Here is an 18,811-nt window from a genome sequence, read left to right on the forward strand (position 1 = left end):
TTATTACTAAACAAAAATAATATCCGGAACCCCAAAATTATTTCTGTTCGGTAAGACTAGTAATATAATATCAGAATAAAAGAAACAATCTCAACATTTAAGAATCAAGAATTTAGGTGAAAATAATTTAAGTTTGAGTCAGATCTAATTTGATGATCAGTTAGGATTCTGCCACCAAGTCACAAGCTAAAGGACCACAAGGAAAGGTAATCCAGTCTTCATCTTTTTAGGTAACATCTGAAGTCACTCGTTGACTAAAAACAAGGGAAGGCATAAAAAGCAAATTATCATCAAAAACGTAAGAAGCTGGCAACACCCAGAACAATAGCCAAGACCAAATATAACGTATCAAAAAACAAGCCTAAGGCAAGGTACCGTAATAATTTTGAGGTTACAGTTACATAAGAAGAAATAAATGTGAAGCTGTACAATACTATCCATTTTAGGCCTAACCTCACTTACACGAGGATGTTAATAGGTCTTAAATTAACTTTACCAAGGATTAAATAAAGAAATAGTATTTAACTTTCATATAATGATGATAGTAGAAGAAAACATAGATTTTAGCGGATATCGTGACTTCGAATAGAGTCAATAGAATATGAGATTTAGTTCACAGTGCGATAAAATTTACACCAAATTTACGCATATTAATCAGTACATTTGGTTATAGGTTCCAGAATAAATGCCACAGATTAATATATACTTAAACATTACTAGGCCTAAATTGCCGTAGAAGAAAACAAGTTATCCCACATTAAATTCTGGAGAAAAATGTTCGCCGGCTGGCGCCAATGCAAGAAAGGGTTTACATCCCTTTAATCCAACAACGATCCTTAACCACGATCATATTCCTTTCCTCTTCCCATCCTTTTTAGCAAGAAACACAACATTCCATCTGAAGCAGACTCCATCACCGTATAGACAACCAATAACATTCTTCACTTGTCCCACTCAATAATTACTTCATTGTCACAGTTCATACTGGCAGCCGCTAGGAGCGCCACCAACTGGGTTATCCTTTATTAACGAGGTAAGCCAACAGAGTGCGCAGAAATGTACACTCGTTTCAATTCAAATGACACCAGTCTGAAATTATTTGCCAAAGAAATCCAAGTTCTTTAATAATGTCTCAAACACATATAACCAGTAATGATATAAACACTGATATGGTACAATTTATAGTCTAAATTTAAACCATCGATGAAGTCTGAATAACATATCTGCACTTTAAACTAAATAACATCAAAAATGTTGTGGTTGATGGCAAACTATTTTGCCGTTTCTAACAGCAGCTATTGTTTTTGAGTTGATCTGGGAGTTGGTATCCTTTTTTGTGTAATCTCTGATATAATTTAAACCATTGATGAAGTCTGAATAACATATCCACACTTTAAACTAAATAACACATCAAGAATGTTGTGGTTGATGGCGAACTGTTTTGTTGTTTCTACAACAGCCATTGTTTTTGAGTTGATCTGGGAGTTGGTATCCTTTTCTGTGTAGACGAGCAACTTGATTGATATTCATATTTGTTCAATAGTAATATGGGTCAAGATTTATGTAGCTTTGAGGGGAACATTCATACTTTGAATAGGTTTTCTTTATTATCAATGTAGTGATCTATTGTTTAAATAGTTTGGAGGTGAATGTCTGAAAAGAAAGTAATTTGACGTAAATAATTGAGAATATAAAGGAAGCAAGAAGATCAAGATAAGTACGTATAGCTATATGAGACTCACCCCTATGTTGTTCGTAAGTTACGTGCACTTGGTACGGATACCAACGCCATACTGATTGTTGAAAGAGAGCAGGAGTATAGCTTATGATGGCTGGTGGGGGGCGAGAAGGTAGATTTGAACTGATTGGTGGACTTAACGTGTCTTTTTTTCCTTTTATACTTTGCGTAGATAGGAATGAGAATATCTACTAGAATATTAGATTTTTCATTAATTTCATTGATGTTATGGGTAGGGTTAAACTATTGTTCTAAATGTATGTAACAATTCTCCAATATGTTGAGCATGGTGCCCTTCTTATCTTATGTAAAATTATGTTTTGAGTCTGTCATGTGCTGTGCCATCGCAGAGAAACGATTGTATCTTGAAGCATTGACATGTTCCATGTATCTTGAAAAACTATGTCCTGTTTGCCCAATATACATACTTTCACAGTTATTACATTGCAGTTTGTAGACACCTGATTGAGAAAACTTATTAGTTTGATTGACAGTACGTGTGTTAAAGAAATTGGTTAAATTGTTATTATTTATTTTGAAATCTATTTGTTGGTTATGCTTCTTGAAAATATTAGTAATTTGGTATATGTTTATATTATTGAAGGTGAAGGAGGAATATGTCTTTTTGTGTATTGATTCTCTGTTTAAAGTGGAAATTTGACGTCTTTTAGTTGTGTTGATGATTTTATTGATAAATTGTGCATTATAACCGTTTGATTTAGCTATTGATCGTATAACATTTAGTTTATTTTGAAGGTCTCTTTTAGATAGGGAGATGGTGAATGCTCTATTTACCAAACTATAGTATGCTGCTTTTTTGGGGGATTGGGGATGGAGTGAATCATTTTGGATTGTACTAACTGTTTGAGTTGGTTTTCTAAAGATACGATAAGATAGTCGGTTGGGATGTCTAGTAATATTTAATTCTAAATAATTTAGATTCTGTTGGATTCAGATTCCAGTGTAAAATTCATATGCGGGTCTAGGGTGTTTAAACTGGATGAAATTCATAACTTATGATAGCCTACTCTTGTCGAATAGCACCAAGGAGTCTGCTCAAGGTTTAATGTCCCCATCCGATGGATGAGTCACCATCAACAGCGTCATATCACTCGCTCCATATAAGCACTGCGGAGTGGTTTGAAATTTAATCCAGGCTTTTAGCATCCAATCTAGTGATTGTGTACCACCACCTCCCCTAGCAGGTAGAGACCCTCCTTGGAGGCAGCTCTACCCAGGGAGTGGCGCCCCTGCCCATGTGAGTCCCAGAGCACACTGACCCGGTGTGTAGTATCTGGTAAGGGTCCCAGCTCAGGGTTACGAGTGAAGACCTCAACGACATCAATGGCGGAGAGGTTGACCTTCGGTACGGCGGAGACGTTGGAAGAGGCAGCCCTGTACTTGGGAATTAATACGAGTACAACACACAAAGGGCACGACGGTTCCACATGTTAGTGCCAGTACCCCGACAGCGTCTGTTCCCCATGTTAGGGGCGGCTGAATCACAACTCACCAACTCGTTTGGCAAGCGTGGTTTTTTATTGCCGAACGCCTTTCATAAACTCCTATGACTTAAAATTTTCAAACGAAACTACCCCGGGTGAGTTGAGTGAAACACTCAGAATCTCAACACTGACAATATGTCAGTCTGCCTCAGGGATACTGGGGGAGGCAAAAATTCGAAAAGAATGACTAAAAAAGTAAGAATATCCACATACAACATAAGAACTATGAGACTAGCTGAAGACGTGGAAAGACCAGAACAAGAACTGCATGACATGAAATGGGATATTCTGGATATTTGTGAGACTCGCCTTCAAGGAGAAAAAGCTGAGACCCTTCCATCAGGTCATGTCATCTTACGTAATAACAGGGATGCTTCTACATATGGGGTTGCTATTCTTATCAATAAAAATATCAAAGAATTCATACACAGGATGATTTGTGTCTCTCTCAGAGTGATATATATATCGTCCTCAAATTGAATAGTAAATTCTCCATACAAGTCATACACGTCTATGCTCCAACCAGTACTTCTGACGAAGAGGAAGTGGAACAGCTGTATGAAGATATCACCAAAGTGAAAAATTCAGAAAAGACACAACTTTGTATTGGAGACTTCAATGCAAAAGTGGGTCAAAAGGAAATCGGAGACCCAGAGAACATTGGTACATACGGACTAGGTGATCGAAACGAAAGAGGAGAAAGATTGCTAGAATATCTCACAGCCGAAAATCTCTATTGCATGAATACTTTCTTTAACACATTGGAGACACCGCTCGTAGAAATTACGGGCGCGCTAATTCATTGCTGCTGACGGAGAATCTACGGGCATGATTTCACTGTAGCTAAAAATTGTATTTGCCGTCTCAGCGAGCTGTGACTTCAATAAGATACTGCTGAATGCTTCTATAAGCATAAAATATACTAGTTATGAGCATAAGTCGAGAGCTCTTCTTTCAAGGCATTGATAACACAGCCACGTTCCTACATAACCTAAGGCTGCATCATCGCTGACTCCCAGCTGTGAAATGGGCAGGAAAGTATGTACGGCACATGCGGTCGGGAAGAGTGTGTGTTCGAGAGACAGGCTTGTTTGCGTAATTCTGGTGAATATTTAGCATGTCTAATTCAAGTGTACGAAATTTCGACAACGAATCCATAATGGATGTCGTTATGGAAAGCACAATTTCTGAAAATGAGGATGAGGATAACAATTACACACTAAGTAAACATGATGATTCTGGCGCTTCAAGTTAGTAATGTAGAAAATGAGCTCATTTCAAATTGGTGTGAAATGTAACGTAGTTTTACATCGCTTCCTTGAAGTGGGTTCTGTAATACAATTTTATACCGCTTCCTAAAAATGTGGGTGTTTGCCGTGTACCTGCAGCAACTCGATGCAACACCGTTGTCAAACAAAGAACAGTGGGAATGCAAAATCCTTGTTGTAAACCAGAATACCGCTGTCAGTTGACTAATTAGGTTAGAATCTGCATTAGTGTGTTTCAGTAGATGTGCCCACAAAGTCAAATTTTGAAATATTAACCAAACTGGCATCCATAGCTGCGTCAGATTTTTTTTTCGTTTGTAAAACATGTTATTTTCATAAATTTATATTTTAAAATTGCTGCACTATTATGATAATTAAAACTCATTTTTGTGTAGAAGAAAGTGTGATCTTTCTATGCATTCCAAAAGTTGTTATAATCGTGGCTTACCCTAGCATTGAAACATTTTCACAAACCATTAAAAATACTGCGGTTTTTGGAGGATAGCACATTCAAATATGGCCGTCTCCAATGTGTTAAAAAGCCCATCCAACGAAGATGGACATGGAAGAGCTGTGATGGACAAACCAAGAATGAGATAGATTTTACCCTGACCAACAAGAAGAAATATTGTACAGATGTTGCTGTTCTCAACAGATTTGATACAGGAAGCGACCGTAGGCTAGTTCGAGCAACCTTCACATTTGGCCTCAAACTTGAACGGTCCAAAATGACAAGGGGGTACACTTTTCCAAGAGAATTATTTCAACAAGCTCTTACCAAAAAACTTAACCCATCAGAAGATTTGAAATACTTGGATGTGAACGAACTTAATGAGAAAATTACAGTCAGTATTCAAAATGCAGCAAAGGAGATCCCATTGAAGAAATAAGAGGAGCCGACTTTCACTTAATACCATACAGCTCATTAAGGACAGGAAGACAATGGACAGGGATACAGCAGAATACAAAAATCTTAACAAGACCATTCGCAAGGAAATAAGAAAAAATCTAAGGAAATTTAATAACAACATGATCATGCAGACAATTAAAGAAAATAAAAAAATGAAGATTTTAACTCTTATACGCTCAGCGAGCCGATCTATCGGCTCGGGTGGTATTGCTTAAAACACTCAGCGTGCCGATCTATCGGCTTTGTGTTCGGATGGCTGTGTAAGTACCGTAATGGACCCCCAGATGTCAGGAAAAGACATTAATAGTAGCTTTTGGATTTAGTTTACACTTTTCTCGAGAGATAGAGACACTAAGCTCACCTGTTTGGAACAAATGAAGTTATCAAACCGCGTATGTTCACCGCATGACGAGTTGAAGTGTGCTGCTTGCCAGTACAGTCTCATTTAAGCTTCAAAATACGTGTTTTCCTTCGTTTTATTGTTTCCATTTTAATAATAGAATATTGTTATTTAGTTTATATTCTACATTTATCAGTGTTCTCAAGTGAATTTTAGTTTAACATTTCGTGTTATTAGATTTTCGTGCCGCGAGTAGGCCTAATTTTTTTACATGGCTGGGCCAAGTTCTAGGCTAAATAATTCCGATGTTTCGGATTATTTAGATGCTTTAGACGATGACGGTGACGTTATAGCCGATATTGATTCGTATTTCAGTCCGACTCATTGGCTGAATGATCAGCGTTGAGGTCTTCGGTTCAGAGGGCCCGGGTTTGATTCGCGGCCAGGTCGGGAATTTTAATTGCCGTTGATTAATTCTTCTGACCCGGGGCCTGTTTGTTTGTGTTTGTCCTAACACTTTCCTCTTCATATTCAGACAACACACTACACTACAAACTACCGCGGTAACACGCGATAGTCATTACCTCCCCCCATATAGGGTTGGCGTCAGCAAGGGCATCCGGCCATAAAACACGAGCCAAATCTACATGTGCGACACATTTCGCACCCGCGACCCCACAGGTGTGGGAAAAGCTGTAGATAAAGAAGAAGTGATTCGGATTTTACAGGTACTGATGATAGGAGAATGTTTTCCAAAACACAAATGCTGACTCCGGTAGGTTACGTGTACAGCTCTTTACGTCAGGTGCTATAACTCATGACTAAATAAGAATACAAAAAACAAAATTATATCATGTTATACAGAATTAAATGCTCTTATTTTCAGAATGACTGAACAACAATATCACTAAAGAACATATTACTTTTTTAGGATTTAAAAACAGATTTTTATTTTTTGTAATATATTTTCAAATTTCAAAATTTATTTTGAAGTAAAATATGCCATGAACAATTTTGGGATATTTTTTTTCTAAAACGATATTAAATAGTGTACTACTGTAATTTTTTTCAATTTCGTAACTGTGGATTTCTTTATACGGCAATTTTTTACATTTTAACATGCATAATCATGAAAAATGGCATGAGTGTTTTGGGCTTGACCAGTGAAAATAGCCTGAGAGCAAAAGGGTTAAAGAACAACATGTCTACAGGAAGACCAAAAATTACAAAACTTAAGAACCAAAATGGAGAAATAGTCGCAGATAGGCAAAACATTACTGAAGTTATTAGAGATTTCTACTACAAGCTGTATACATCAACCATTAATAAACCACACAGTGATGAACTAGCCCAGAATTATACACATGAAGTAACACCAAGATTGAAAATGCACTTAAACAATCAAGGAATAAAAAATCCCCTGGGGAGGATAAAATAATGAATGAAATGCTGAAATTAGGTGGTAGAGATCTGCTAGAAGCCGTGAGAATACTCATCAACAAGTGTATTAACTCTGGAAGAATACCAGAAAATTGGAAAAATGCTGAAGTGATACTTCTCTTCAAGAAAGGTGATAAGGAAAATTTAGAGAACTATCGTCGTGTGAGTTTGTTATCACACTTTTACAAGCTCCTGACTAAAATTGTAACCAACTGCCTCACAAGAGAACTGGATTTTTATCAACCTGCCGAGCAAGCAGGATTTCGTAAAGGTTTCTCAACTGTTGAACACATCCAGACTATTCGTCGTCTTCTTGAGAAAACCACTGAGTACAACATCAAGATTCATCTGGCCTTCATTGATTATAAAAAAAAGCTTTTGACTCAGTGGAGATTTGGGCAATCATGAAGGCACTTCAAAATGCCATGATAAATTCAAGTTATATAAAGCTCCTGGAAAACATATATGATCAAGCAACAATGGTAGTCTGAGTGGACGAACACCTCATCACCAATAAAATCCCAGTTGGCAAAGGAGTTCGACAAGGTGACACAATCTCTCCAGAGCTGTTTACCCTTGCCTTGGAAGATGCATTCAAAACCCTTCATTGGGATAATAAAGGAATGAAAATCAAGGGGTTATATTTGAACCACCTGCGTTTTGCCGATGACATTGTGCTCATAAGTGAAAATCTAGATGAGCTAGAAAGCATGATCCAAAAATTAAAAACTGCCTCTGCTAAGATTGGTTGGGAAATGAACATTAATAAAACGGAAATACTAAGCCCAGATAGTCAACCACTTAAAATGGGAAACCAATATATAGAAGCTGTCGATGAGTACATCTATCTTGGACACAAGATAAAACTTGGAAAAGACAACCAACGTGCAGAAATTCCGAGCAGAATAGGTATGAGTTGGACAGCATTCTGAAAACTAAGATTCATCCTCACCAACAAGGATGTTCCAATTAACCTGAAGACCAAGGTTTATAATACATGTGTGCTGCCAGTTACTACTTGCGGTCTGGAAATGATGACTCTGACGAAGGAAAGTGCTCGCTACCTCCAGCGAACACAACAAGCCATGGAGCGACAGATGCTAGGGATCAGCCTTAGGGATAAGATCCGTTCAGAGGACATCAGGAGAAGAACTAATGTAACAGACATCCTAGAGAGAGTAGCAAGACTAAAATGGCAATGGGTAGGACACGTAACTCGACAAGACTACAACAGGTGGACCTCTAGGATTGTTCACTGGAGACCATGGGAACACAAAAGTGGCATTGGAAGCCCCCAGAAGAGATGGCTTGACGACATAAAGCTGTTGGCTGGAACACGCTGGTTCCAAGTGGCTCAAGACCGAAGACTGTGGAAGAGGCGTATATCCAGCAGTGGATTGAAATAGGCTAGAAAAGAAGAAGAAGAGAAGACCTCCCCTACCCTACTGGCTAACATTCAGATGGTGAATTTTTTTCCGACTAACGGGACTCGAACTGGCTAATCAGAGTGTCAGACTGTTTAGACTTCAATGCCATAACGATCGTGGCCATCAGGTGGTCTAAGGCGTAATTTTCTTTTTAAGAATATAAATATCAGCTCAGGTACAAGGATTACAAGTCATGCAGAAAAATGCAAAGCGGCCCAAGAAAGTGTTGCTCTACAGTCTTCAGCATATACTTTTCAGTGCGTTTCACCTATACCAGAAAGAGAATTGCAGCAAGAAACACAAATTTTTGTTCTTTATGCAGATGGTCTGCAGATATTTCCTAGAAGACACGAAAGTGAGTGAGTCATCACTCATCATATCCAGTTCCTTCTGAAGCATCTTTATCATTCCCATTTACAACAAACCCCAGAGTCCCCCCTCCATCCCCCACCGAAAGAAAAGAACCCCATCCATGGGAACTAACCATTTTGGCTTGATGGACAAAGGAACAAACCTGTACTCTCAGTATTACCCCCTCCTCCCAGAAAAGAAAAGTACTCCATCAAGATGGTATGTGAAGAAGAAAAATGTTGGTGAAACTATGTTATACTGTATAAAGTGTGATGTTCCTCTACATCCTGGAACCTCCAATACCAGATACCATATCATCAAATACTACTGAAAAAATTTTAATTGTCGTAGTATTTATAGTTTAGCAGTGTTACTCGAATTCGTAAAGACCAGTTCAGAAAAAATGTGGTGGCGTTTAAATTTTTGGTCTGGGCATTTAACTCTCGAACCGCGGCTGGGTCATTTGTGTCCCACCTGTTTATTTCTTTCTTCCCTACCGGCTGTAGCATGCATACAGCCAAGGAATATTATGTATTCTCAACGTGTGTGTCGTGTGAAATGCCATTCCTACAAATAAACTATATGCAGCGTAATGTATATCGTGTGCACTGATGTCAGATGATTGGTCTCTAAAAATTGAGAAGATGGAAGCCTTTCTTGCTATACTGTGCATTCACGATGCCATAGGAGCAAGGACTCAGAATGGGACTCAATGTGGTCAGTGATGTGGGGTAATCCTATTGTCCACATGTTCCTTATTTGTATAGTTAATATTCTACATCAGAATACACTGTGTGTATTAAATTTCAAACAAAATCTCGAACACATATACTGGTATATTCATTGGCTGTACACTAGCTACAAATAGTTTTTTTTTTTCCTCCAGAGTATATGGAAGAAAGAACTAACAGCTGGGTTACTCTTCTAGTGTTAAATGGCCTGCTGAGTGGCTGGTACTGAATGTGTTTAAATGGTTGTCGTTCACCTGTACTGGCATACCATATTTACTTGTGTATTAGACCCCACCACGTATTGGACCCCCTCCCCCGACTTTTCAAGACGAAGAAAATGTGAAGAAAAAAAATCTTGCATACAAGACCCCCGACGTAATTCATCAGAGAAGAACAAAGATTCAGCTTTGAAGCGGGTACAAGTCTTATTGCAGCTCTGATGATATTGCACAAATTTGTGAATAGTTTCGTCCATACGACCCATGCAATGAAAACGCGCATCGAGTCATGCGGTACATCTGTGTTTCATAGTTAAGAAATGTCACCCTCCACAATGTAGGCCTACTGCAGCTCTGCTGACGTCGCACAAATAGTTGAATAGTTTTGTGTCTGACGCGTGCATTGCAAGCATGTATCAATCCTGCTATATGTCTGTGTTTTGTAGTTAAGAATGTCCGCCAGCATAATGGTTAGAACAATTTGCTGCCATTATCTGGAGTCTGAGTTCGATTCCCGGTACTGTACTGCCAGTGATTTACGAATGGCACGAAAGCTGATGTGCGGTAAAAATGGTACATGTAACTCCCCTCCACTGGGGGCATGTCTAAAAAGAGCTGCATCACCTCAGAATGAAGAAACGAGTTTAGTTTAGACATATTCACGGTTGTTGTTATTAATATAGCAGGTGGGATCATTAACAAAGTGATCGTTTAATAACTTGTAACTCGGGCCAATACAGGTAATTTTTGGAGAGAAGTAATTTTAAAACTTGATAAAAACAATCCAATCGTAACTGTACCGGGCGGTACACCTCTACACCGTTTATTTAAAAGTTGCGCCAGTTGAAACTCCTCTTCTGGAGGAAGGTTGAACTTTATCTATTCTATTAATTCTCTACTTTCTCAGAAGATGTCACCACGTGGAAAATTTTGAGTTTTTGAACTGTGTCACTTTTGATGTGTTTTTGTTTCGCTTGAAGTAAGAAGTGTGAACTTTCTCTTCTAGAGGACACTACTGAAGATCAACAATAGTGCAACCTAGTGCGGAGTCAAAGAACTATTTTGTTGAAGAAATTTTTATTTCAAATGTTTGTTCTTTGCCAAATTTCTTTCTGTTATTGTTTAAGTTGGCTGTATACCCCTCTCTTTCCCCTTGTTTTGCATGTAGCCAATCCCGAATTTCTTAAATTAATTTCTATCCAATCAGATGTATCTTCCCCCAACTTGAATCGATTGCGGGGTCCTATCCAATAAAAACATTGTGGGCGGGTGTTTTCATTCCCCTAACGCCTAGAAACTTCCGCGAGAGTATTTAAACTGCTGATTTTGGGGTCTCCGGGCCACTTCTGTTCCATCTTTCAGTGTATTAAGTACATAGCAGGAGGCGGGAAGCGCCTCATTCTTCTTCAGCCGTTCAACACCAGGTAATGGCCTATTAATAACTTCTTTTCTTGCTAGGTCGGCAGTTTAACACTCGCGGCGGGTTCGAAGCATTTCCATCATGTAACCTTCTCCTAAAATGTAATTACTCTTTTCATCTTTTTCTTGTAAAGATACATATTGGGATAGAGAGTGCTAACCCTCTCGAGCTCCCACTCACATTTGTTTTGAGGTGAACTTATTTTCTCAAACTATTCTTCGTTTATGTAATGTAAAGTGTTCTTCTCTAAGTCACCTCTGTAGTATGGGATTAGCCCTTGCGTTAGTGGCCCAGAGCCAGATTAGGTTTTAAAAACAAAGTGTATTAGGAGTGCAAGTTCGCCTCCTCTCAAATTGTTATTTTAGAGGTCATGTAATCAACCTTCTTTTCATGTAATAGACCTCCGTAGGTTGGGTATTTTACCCCTGTGAATACGTCCTTAGAGGACAGCTTGAAGGTAGAGTTTGGTGTGGCCTTGTGATAGGCTTACAATTTTGAGAGCGGATCGCTCTTTGAAATTTGTTTCTGTGCAGGCTTTATGTGTAATGTTTGGAGCTAGTGCTCCTGGGCATGAATGGGGTTTTCTGCCCCTTGGCTAATTTTTTTTTTGGAGTAAGGCGAGGCTGATTGCCCAAGAGTTATGAAGTAAGGGTACTGAGCCCGAATCCAGTAATATTGTACCTACATTTTTGCTACTCTGTACCTGTTATGATTGTTATCTCTTGTTTTTGAAAAGAAAATATAACCTAGTTAAATTTTAAATTAATTTTACATTGCACGTTAAATTCGTAGCTTGAAACCCATTCACACCCGCACCTTCTTTCACCTCTACCTACCACGGATATCTCCGTAACAGTAACGATTGTTTTACTCCCCAACGAGCCTAATAAATAAATAAATAAATAAATAAATAATCATATAAATTTTATGTCCCCAATTATTTTTGATTTTCGGAGACACCAAACAAAACATACTAGGGTATTCATTAATAAAAAATATGGAGACAATGAAGGTACGATATGAAACATTATGATAGTACAATGCATTACCGCCACACCTGTAGCTTTTCCATAAATGCAGCAAACTTTCCTGTTATTTATATTTATTCTTTTCGTTGCGGAACTTCTGGCACTCTCGGGGCACTTGATACCATACTCAACCTAAACAATGTGATCTCTCTCATCTCATTTACAGCTGTTCAGGTAAATCCTAATGTGATAAATGCAGAGAACAAGCATGAAATATACTTAAAAATAAGAGTCTGGCTTTCAACAGCCGCAGTTATCCAAAGAATGCTTCCAGTCACTATGTGTTACTCAGCTTTACATTTGGAACAATCGTTAAAATGTGCAACTCATAACATACGCTAGTTACCAGCTGGTGGTTTGGCACGCTTTCTACAGCATGGCTTTATTCGGAAGGAGTGGCTTCTCCTACACATACACAACTGTGAATATCAGAGACCATCTCCAGAAACCATTTGGGAATTGATTCACACAGTTTGGACTCTATAGTCGAAAGCAAAACTATTTTTAAAAGGTTCAGAGAGACGGGATCTCGAATGCTCTCGATTGCAGTTCATGGCTGACAAGATGGCAGTGAAGATGACGTCATTAGGAGTGACAACACGCCAGTAGCAGGGAAGTTGGTGGCGCAAGACGATAATTCAAATAAAGCAGCGATCAGGTTTAGTCGGGTTTACTGTTTGGTAGGCCTACTGCTCAACTGACATAGACAAATGATTGGCCATTAAGATCTTTTGTATCAATATTGCATAATATAATATGATACCCTTATCCTTTTTCTCTATGGGGTCAAGTATGAAGCGAGACAAATCTTCATAGCGAGTTTTTACGACCGTATGCCCTTTCTAACATCAACCTCATCAGAGGAATTAATGAGATGAAAAGAATAATGTGATATGAGTAACTAAAACTGACTTTATTTACTTTATATGTACTCCTAAAATTCGTGTTCCAAATGTATTGTCTTTTTGCATTTAAAAATAATGCTCTCGTACGAAAATGTCCAGTATAACTCAAATTCATAAGTTTGTTAAAGAATAGTTTAGAATGTTTACATGTACTATTTATAGCTCTTTATAGCCTAGAAGTCGTGCATTCAATGAACAAAATCTGAGGTTATCGCATATTGGACCCCCTTTTACTTTTGTTTTTTGGCTGTAGAAGTGGAGAAAAAAGGGGTCTAATACGCAAGTAAATACCGTAGTTTAGACTTCCAAGAAAATAACTATGTTTTTGTCAGTTTTTACTATATACAGTAGAAGTCCATTATAGCAAGAATTCATGACAGCGAAAAATGTACTCACTATAGCGGATTGTAATAATATCCGAATTTTTGTAAAGGTTGGAGTAAACCCCATACACATTAAAATCAGTATGAAACAGCTATCAGTTTGTTCATCTCTTGTGTTGTCCGACTCGTTGGCTGAACGGTCAGCGTACTGGCCTTCGGTTCAGAGGGTCCCGGGTTCGATTCCCGCCGGGTCGGGGATTTTAACCTTAATTGGTTAATTCCAATGGCACGGGGGCTGCGTGTGTGTGTTGTCCTCATCATCATTTTATCCTCATCACGACGCACAGGTCGCCCAAGGGAGTCAAATAGAAAGACCTGCACCTGGCGAGCCGAACCCGTCCTGGGATATCCTGGCACTAAAAGCCATACGACATTTCATTTCATCCCTTGTGTTTTCAAGTATGATATCCACACTATGGCTTACTTGCTTGTTATTTTTTGAAATTTGATACTATGTGAAAATGTATGTTTAACTTCATTCTGAAAAAGAATGATAGTATCACTCCAGAGGCTTCTGTGGCAAACGTTTTTCTTCTTCAAGCAGCTTAACCTGACTTAAATGTATATGTATCATGAAAACATATTTCAGGCGCATGTAGAGAAATGATAACCTCCTCCCTATACATTTACATGGGAATAGCTTTTCCAAAATTTAACTATACGTGAGAAAATATAAACTATCCTCAGAAATCAGCAATGTACTGTGACATATCTTGAGGTGTATTACATCATTACTTAATTTCAGTATTGCCTGGCTGAGTGGCTCATATGGTTGAGGCGCTGGCCTTCTGAACCCAACTTGGCAGGTTCGATCCTGGCTCAATCCGGTGGTATTCGAAGGTGCTCAAATACATCAGCCTCGTTTCCGTAGATTTACTGACACGTAAAAGAACTCCCACAGAACAAAATTCCAGACCTCGGCGTCTCCGAAAACCATCAAAGTAGTTAGAGGAACGTAAAGCAAATAACATTATTAATTATTAATTTCAATATATAACATAAAAATTGAGGGATCGTTTGCTTCAGCCTTTATTTCTAAACGGTTACCAATTGCTATCGACCATGTTATATACGCGTTTATTACGAAAACATGTTATCCTCTTTCTTTTAGAATTTTCTTTAGACAACAGCAGTCGACGTGTATTACTAATCGACTCTGACATCGCCTTCAAATGTCAACGAGAGAGCTCACAAGTGTTCATAGCGAGAAAATTATACCTAAGATGTTCGGTTGCATTTTGTGGCAAACATTCCAGTTTCTTATTCACACAGCATCACCTAACCTAACTTTACCGTGCTATATGTATTTCAAGCGCCAGCAGAGATATGATAATTTTCTCACTATATATAAATTTACATGATAATTCTGAAATTTAACCAGACGCTAGAAAATATAAACTAACCTTTCAAATCAATGATCCACTCTACCATATCATGAGGTGCATCACATTCTTACTTAATTGCAATATTTAGCATTAAAAGTAAGCGATCGTTTATTCAGCCTTTATTTTCATTGAGTTAACAACTGCAATCGGACACGTTATTTACGCATTTATTACGAAAATATATTCTCTTTCATTTCAAATTTTCTTTACGGAACAGCAGTCGACGGGTATTACTAATAGACTCTGACATAGCCTTTGAATGTTGACAAGAGAGCTTGCTTGTGAACATAGCAAGGACAGGCTACCGAAGATGATCATTCGCATGCAACATAATCGCTGGGGTGCATAAATATCTGTAAGAGAAAAAAAATCGTGCACGCTTAATCGCTTGTGTTAGTGATAAGGATCTCGCTATAAGGATAATACAGTTTAATATAGGAATTTAGGCTGGGCTGAGTGGCTCAGACTGTTAAGGTGCTGGCCTTCTGGCCCCAACTTGTTAGGTTCGATCCTGGCTTAGTCCGGTGGTATTTGAAGGTGCTCAAATACGTCAGCCTCATTCGGTAGATTTACTGGCATATAAAAGAATTCCTGCAAGACCAAAGTCCGGCACCTCAGCGTCTCCAAAATCCGTAAAAGTAGTTAGTGGTAGGTAAAGCCAATAACATTAAATATGGGAATTTTGAAGGGTCAGTCAAAAACTGTCGTTATAACAGGGTTTTTGTTATATGCTGTACTCGCTATAGCGGACTTCTACTGTAATTATAAAACGTTATGTCCATATTCTAATAATATCTAGTCTACCATATGGAATCTGTCAACAGTCACTTCAGAACTAGCTGAGCGCATGGGATTATGTAACATTATCCTGAGGAAGCACCACCCATTACAAATGAAAGATAATGAAAAATCTTTTGGTATAAAGGGAAACTGACAACACTCTTAAGGCAAGAACTAAATTCATAACTTGACTAAATCGGGCTGAGTGGCTCAGACGGTTGAGGCGCCTGCCTTCTAACCCCAACTTGGCGGTTGATCCTTTTCAGTCAGGTGGTATTTGAAAGTGCTCAAATACTGTATTTACTTGCATGTTAGACTCCACTTTTACAGCCAAAAAAAGTAAAGGGTGTGTCCAGTATGTGAATATTTTTTGCAGTGCAGTGCAATGAACACATGACTTCTAGTCTATTAAAAGCTATAAATTGTACATGCAAACATTCTACACTGTTCTTTACCAATTTATGAATGTATTTGAGTTATACTGGTTATTTACGTTAAAGGCAGTATTTCTAAATGTAAAAAGTCAATAAATTGTGAACACAACTTTTAGGCCTTCATATAAAGCAAATATAATCCGTTTTAGTTACTCATATCACGTCATTCGTTTCTTCTCATTAATTCCTCTGATGAGGTTGATGTCAGGAAGGGCATACGGTCGTAAAAACTTGCTACAAAGAGTCGTCTCACTTCATACTCGACCCTGTAGAAAAAAGAGATAAGGGTATCTTATTATCATATTATACAATATTGGAACCAAGATGTCCCGAAGGAATGTAGCTGGATCGTGGACTACAACAAAACTAGAGGATAGTAGAATACAGGCAGCGGAGATGCAATTCCTAAGAGCTATTGAGGACAAGACAAGAAAGGATAGAATTACAAATGAAGAGATAAGGAAAAGGACAGGAATCTTGAAACTTCAAAACAGGGTAGAAACAACAAAGCTAAAGTGGTATTGGCATATGATGAGAATAGGAGAAGAGAGAGTGCCAAAAAAAAAAAAAAAGCTTTTTTCAGAGAAATTAACTGGAAGGAGACCACGAGGAGGACCCCAAAAGTGGTGGACAATTCATTGTGGGTGTGCATAGAGAAGAGGGGAGGAAAACCAGACGATGTACTTAAAAAAGGAGAAGACTGGTGGAGAGACAGGCGGTAATGGAAGTCCTTGATTCACAACCTAACCCGGGAAGCTGGAAACGGGAAATGAAGATGATGATGACAGTATTGATACAAAATAACTCAATGGCCAGTCCTTTCTCTCTGTCAGTTGAGCAGTAGGCCTACCACACAGTAAACCTGATCACTGTTTTAATTTCAATTGTCTCGTGCCACTAACTTCCCTTCTACTAGCGTGTTGTCATTCCAAGTGAGGTCATCTTCACTGCCATCTCATCAGCCATGTACTGCAATCGAGACCGAGAGCATTCGAGGTCCCATACGTTTGAACCTTTTAAAAATAGTTTTGTTCCCAACTGTAGAGTCCAAACTGTGTTGAACTATTCCTGAACAGTTTCTGGAGAGGGTCTCTGATATTCCCAGCTGGTGCATGTGTAATAGAAGCCAATCCTGAATAAAGCCGTGTTGTTGAAAGCCTACCAAACCACCACCTGATAACTAGCGTATGTTACGAGCTGTATTTCCGAATGTAATACATAGTGACTGGAAGCATTCTTTTGATAACTGCGGCTGTTGAAAGCCAGACCCATATTTTTAAGTATATTTCATGCTTGTTCTCTACATTTATCATATCAGGATTAACCTAAACAGCTGTAAATGAGACAAGAGAGACCGCATTGTTTAGGTTAGGTATGCTATAACTTGGATAGTGCCAAAAGTTCCACGACGGAAAGAATAAAAATAAACACAGGAAAGTTTGCCGCATTTCTGCGTTTATTATCGTAATGTTTAACTTCGTACGTTTGTTATCTCCCATTTTTTATTAACGCATAACCTAGTATGTTTTGTTTGGTGTCTCTGAAAATCATTGAAAGTGAGGACATAAAAAAATTATTATTATTATTATTTTTATTATTATTGTTATTGTTGTTATTATTATTATTATTATTATTATTATTATTATTATTATTATTATTATTATTGTTACCGTGTTTTTGTGGTAGTTACGCGTGAAAGAAGGTGCGGGTGTGAACGGGTCTCAAGCTACGAAATTATAGTGCATGTAAAATTAACAAGGTTATATTTTCTTTTCGAAATAAAGAAATAACAATCATGGCAGGTACAGAGTAGCAAGGCAATAAAAATACAATTACAATATTTACAGGATTTGGGCTTCGAGCCCCAGCCTCACACTTCTTGAGCAATTAGCCCAGTTTTACCCCAAACACAAGTTTCAGCAGAGGGGCAGAAACCCCCATTCATGCCTAGGAGCACTTGCTCCAAAATACACAGTAAGGCCTCCTTGAGGCACGCAGAAAACAAAAATTTTCGGGAAAAGAGCAACTTGCTCTCAAAATTCAGGCCTGTCAAAGGCCACACCTAATTCCACCTTCAAGCTGTCCTCCAAGGACATATACACAGGGGTAAAATACCCAACCTACTGAGGTCTATTAAATGAGAAGAAGGTTAATTACATGACCTCTAAAATAACAATTAGAGAGGAGGCGATCTGCACTCCTAATGCATTTGTTTTTAAAACCTAATCTGGCTCTAGGCCACTAATGCAAGGGCTAATCCCATACTACAGAGGTGACTTTAGAAAAGAACAATTTGCTTTACGTTAACGAAGAATAGGTAGAGAAAAATAAGTTCACCTCAAAACAATATGATTGGGAGCTCGAGAGGGTTAAGCACTCTCTATCCCGATATGCAGTTTAAAGATAGAATAGATACATTTTAAGGAAGGTTACATTATGGAAAAACTTCGGACCCGCCCCGAGAGTTAAACTGCTGAGCTAGCAAAGAAAGAAGTTATTAATCGGCCATTACCTTGTTGTTGACCGCTGCCGAAGAAAGAGGCGCTTC

The 18,811-nt window shown here is 38.3% G+C and overlaps 1 protein-coding gene across 8 annotated transcripts in view; it reads left to right on the forward strand.

The window, feature by feature from the left end:
• Positions 1-18,811, forward strand: part of gek (serine/threonine-protein kinase gek) — a 736,940-nt gene that overhangs the window by 228,308 nt on the left and 489,821 nt on the right. The gene's annotated exons all lie outside the window — the stretch shown is intronic.

The sequence above is a fragment of the Anabrus simplex genome, chromosome 7, assembly GCF_040414725.1.
Source record: "Anabrus simplex isolate iqAnaSimp1 chromosome 7, ASM4041472v1, whole genome shotgun sequence".
Taxonomy (NCBI): Eukaryota; Metazoa; Arthropoda; class Insecta; order Orthoptera; family Tettigoniidae; genus Anabrus; species Anabrus simplex.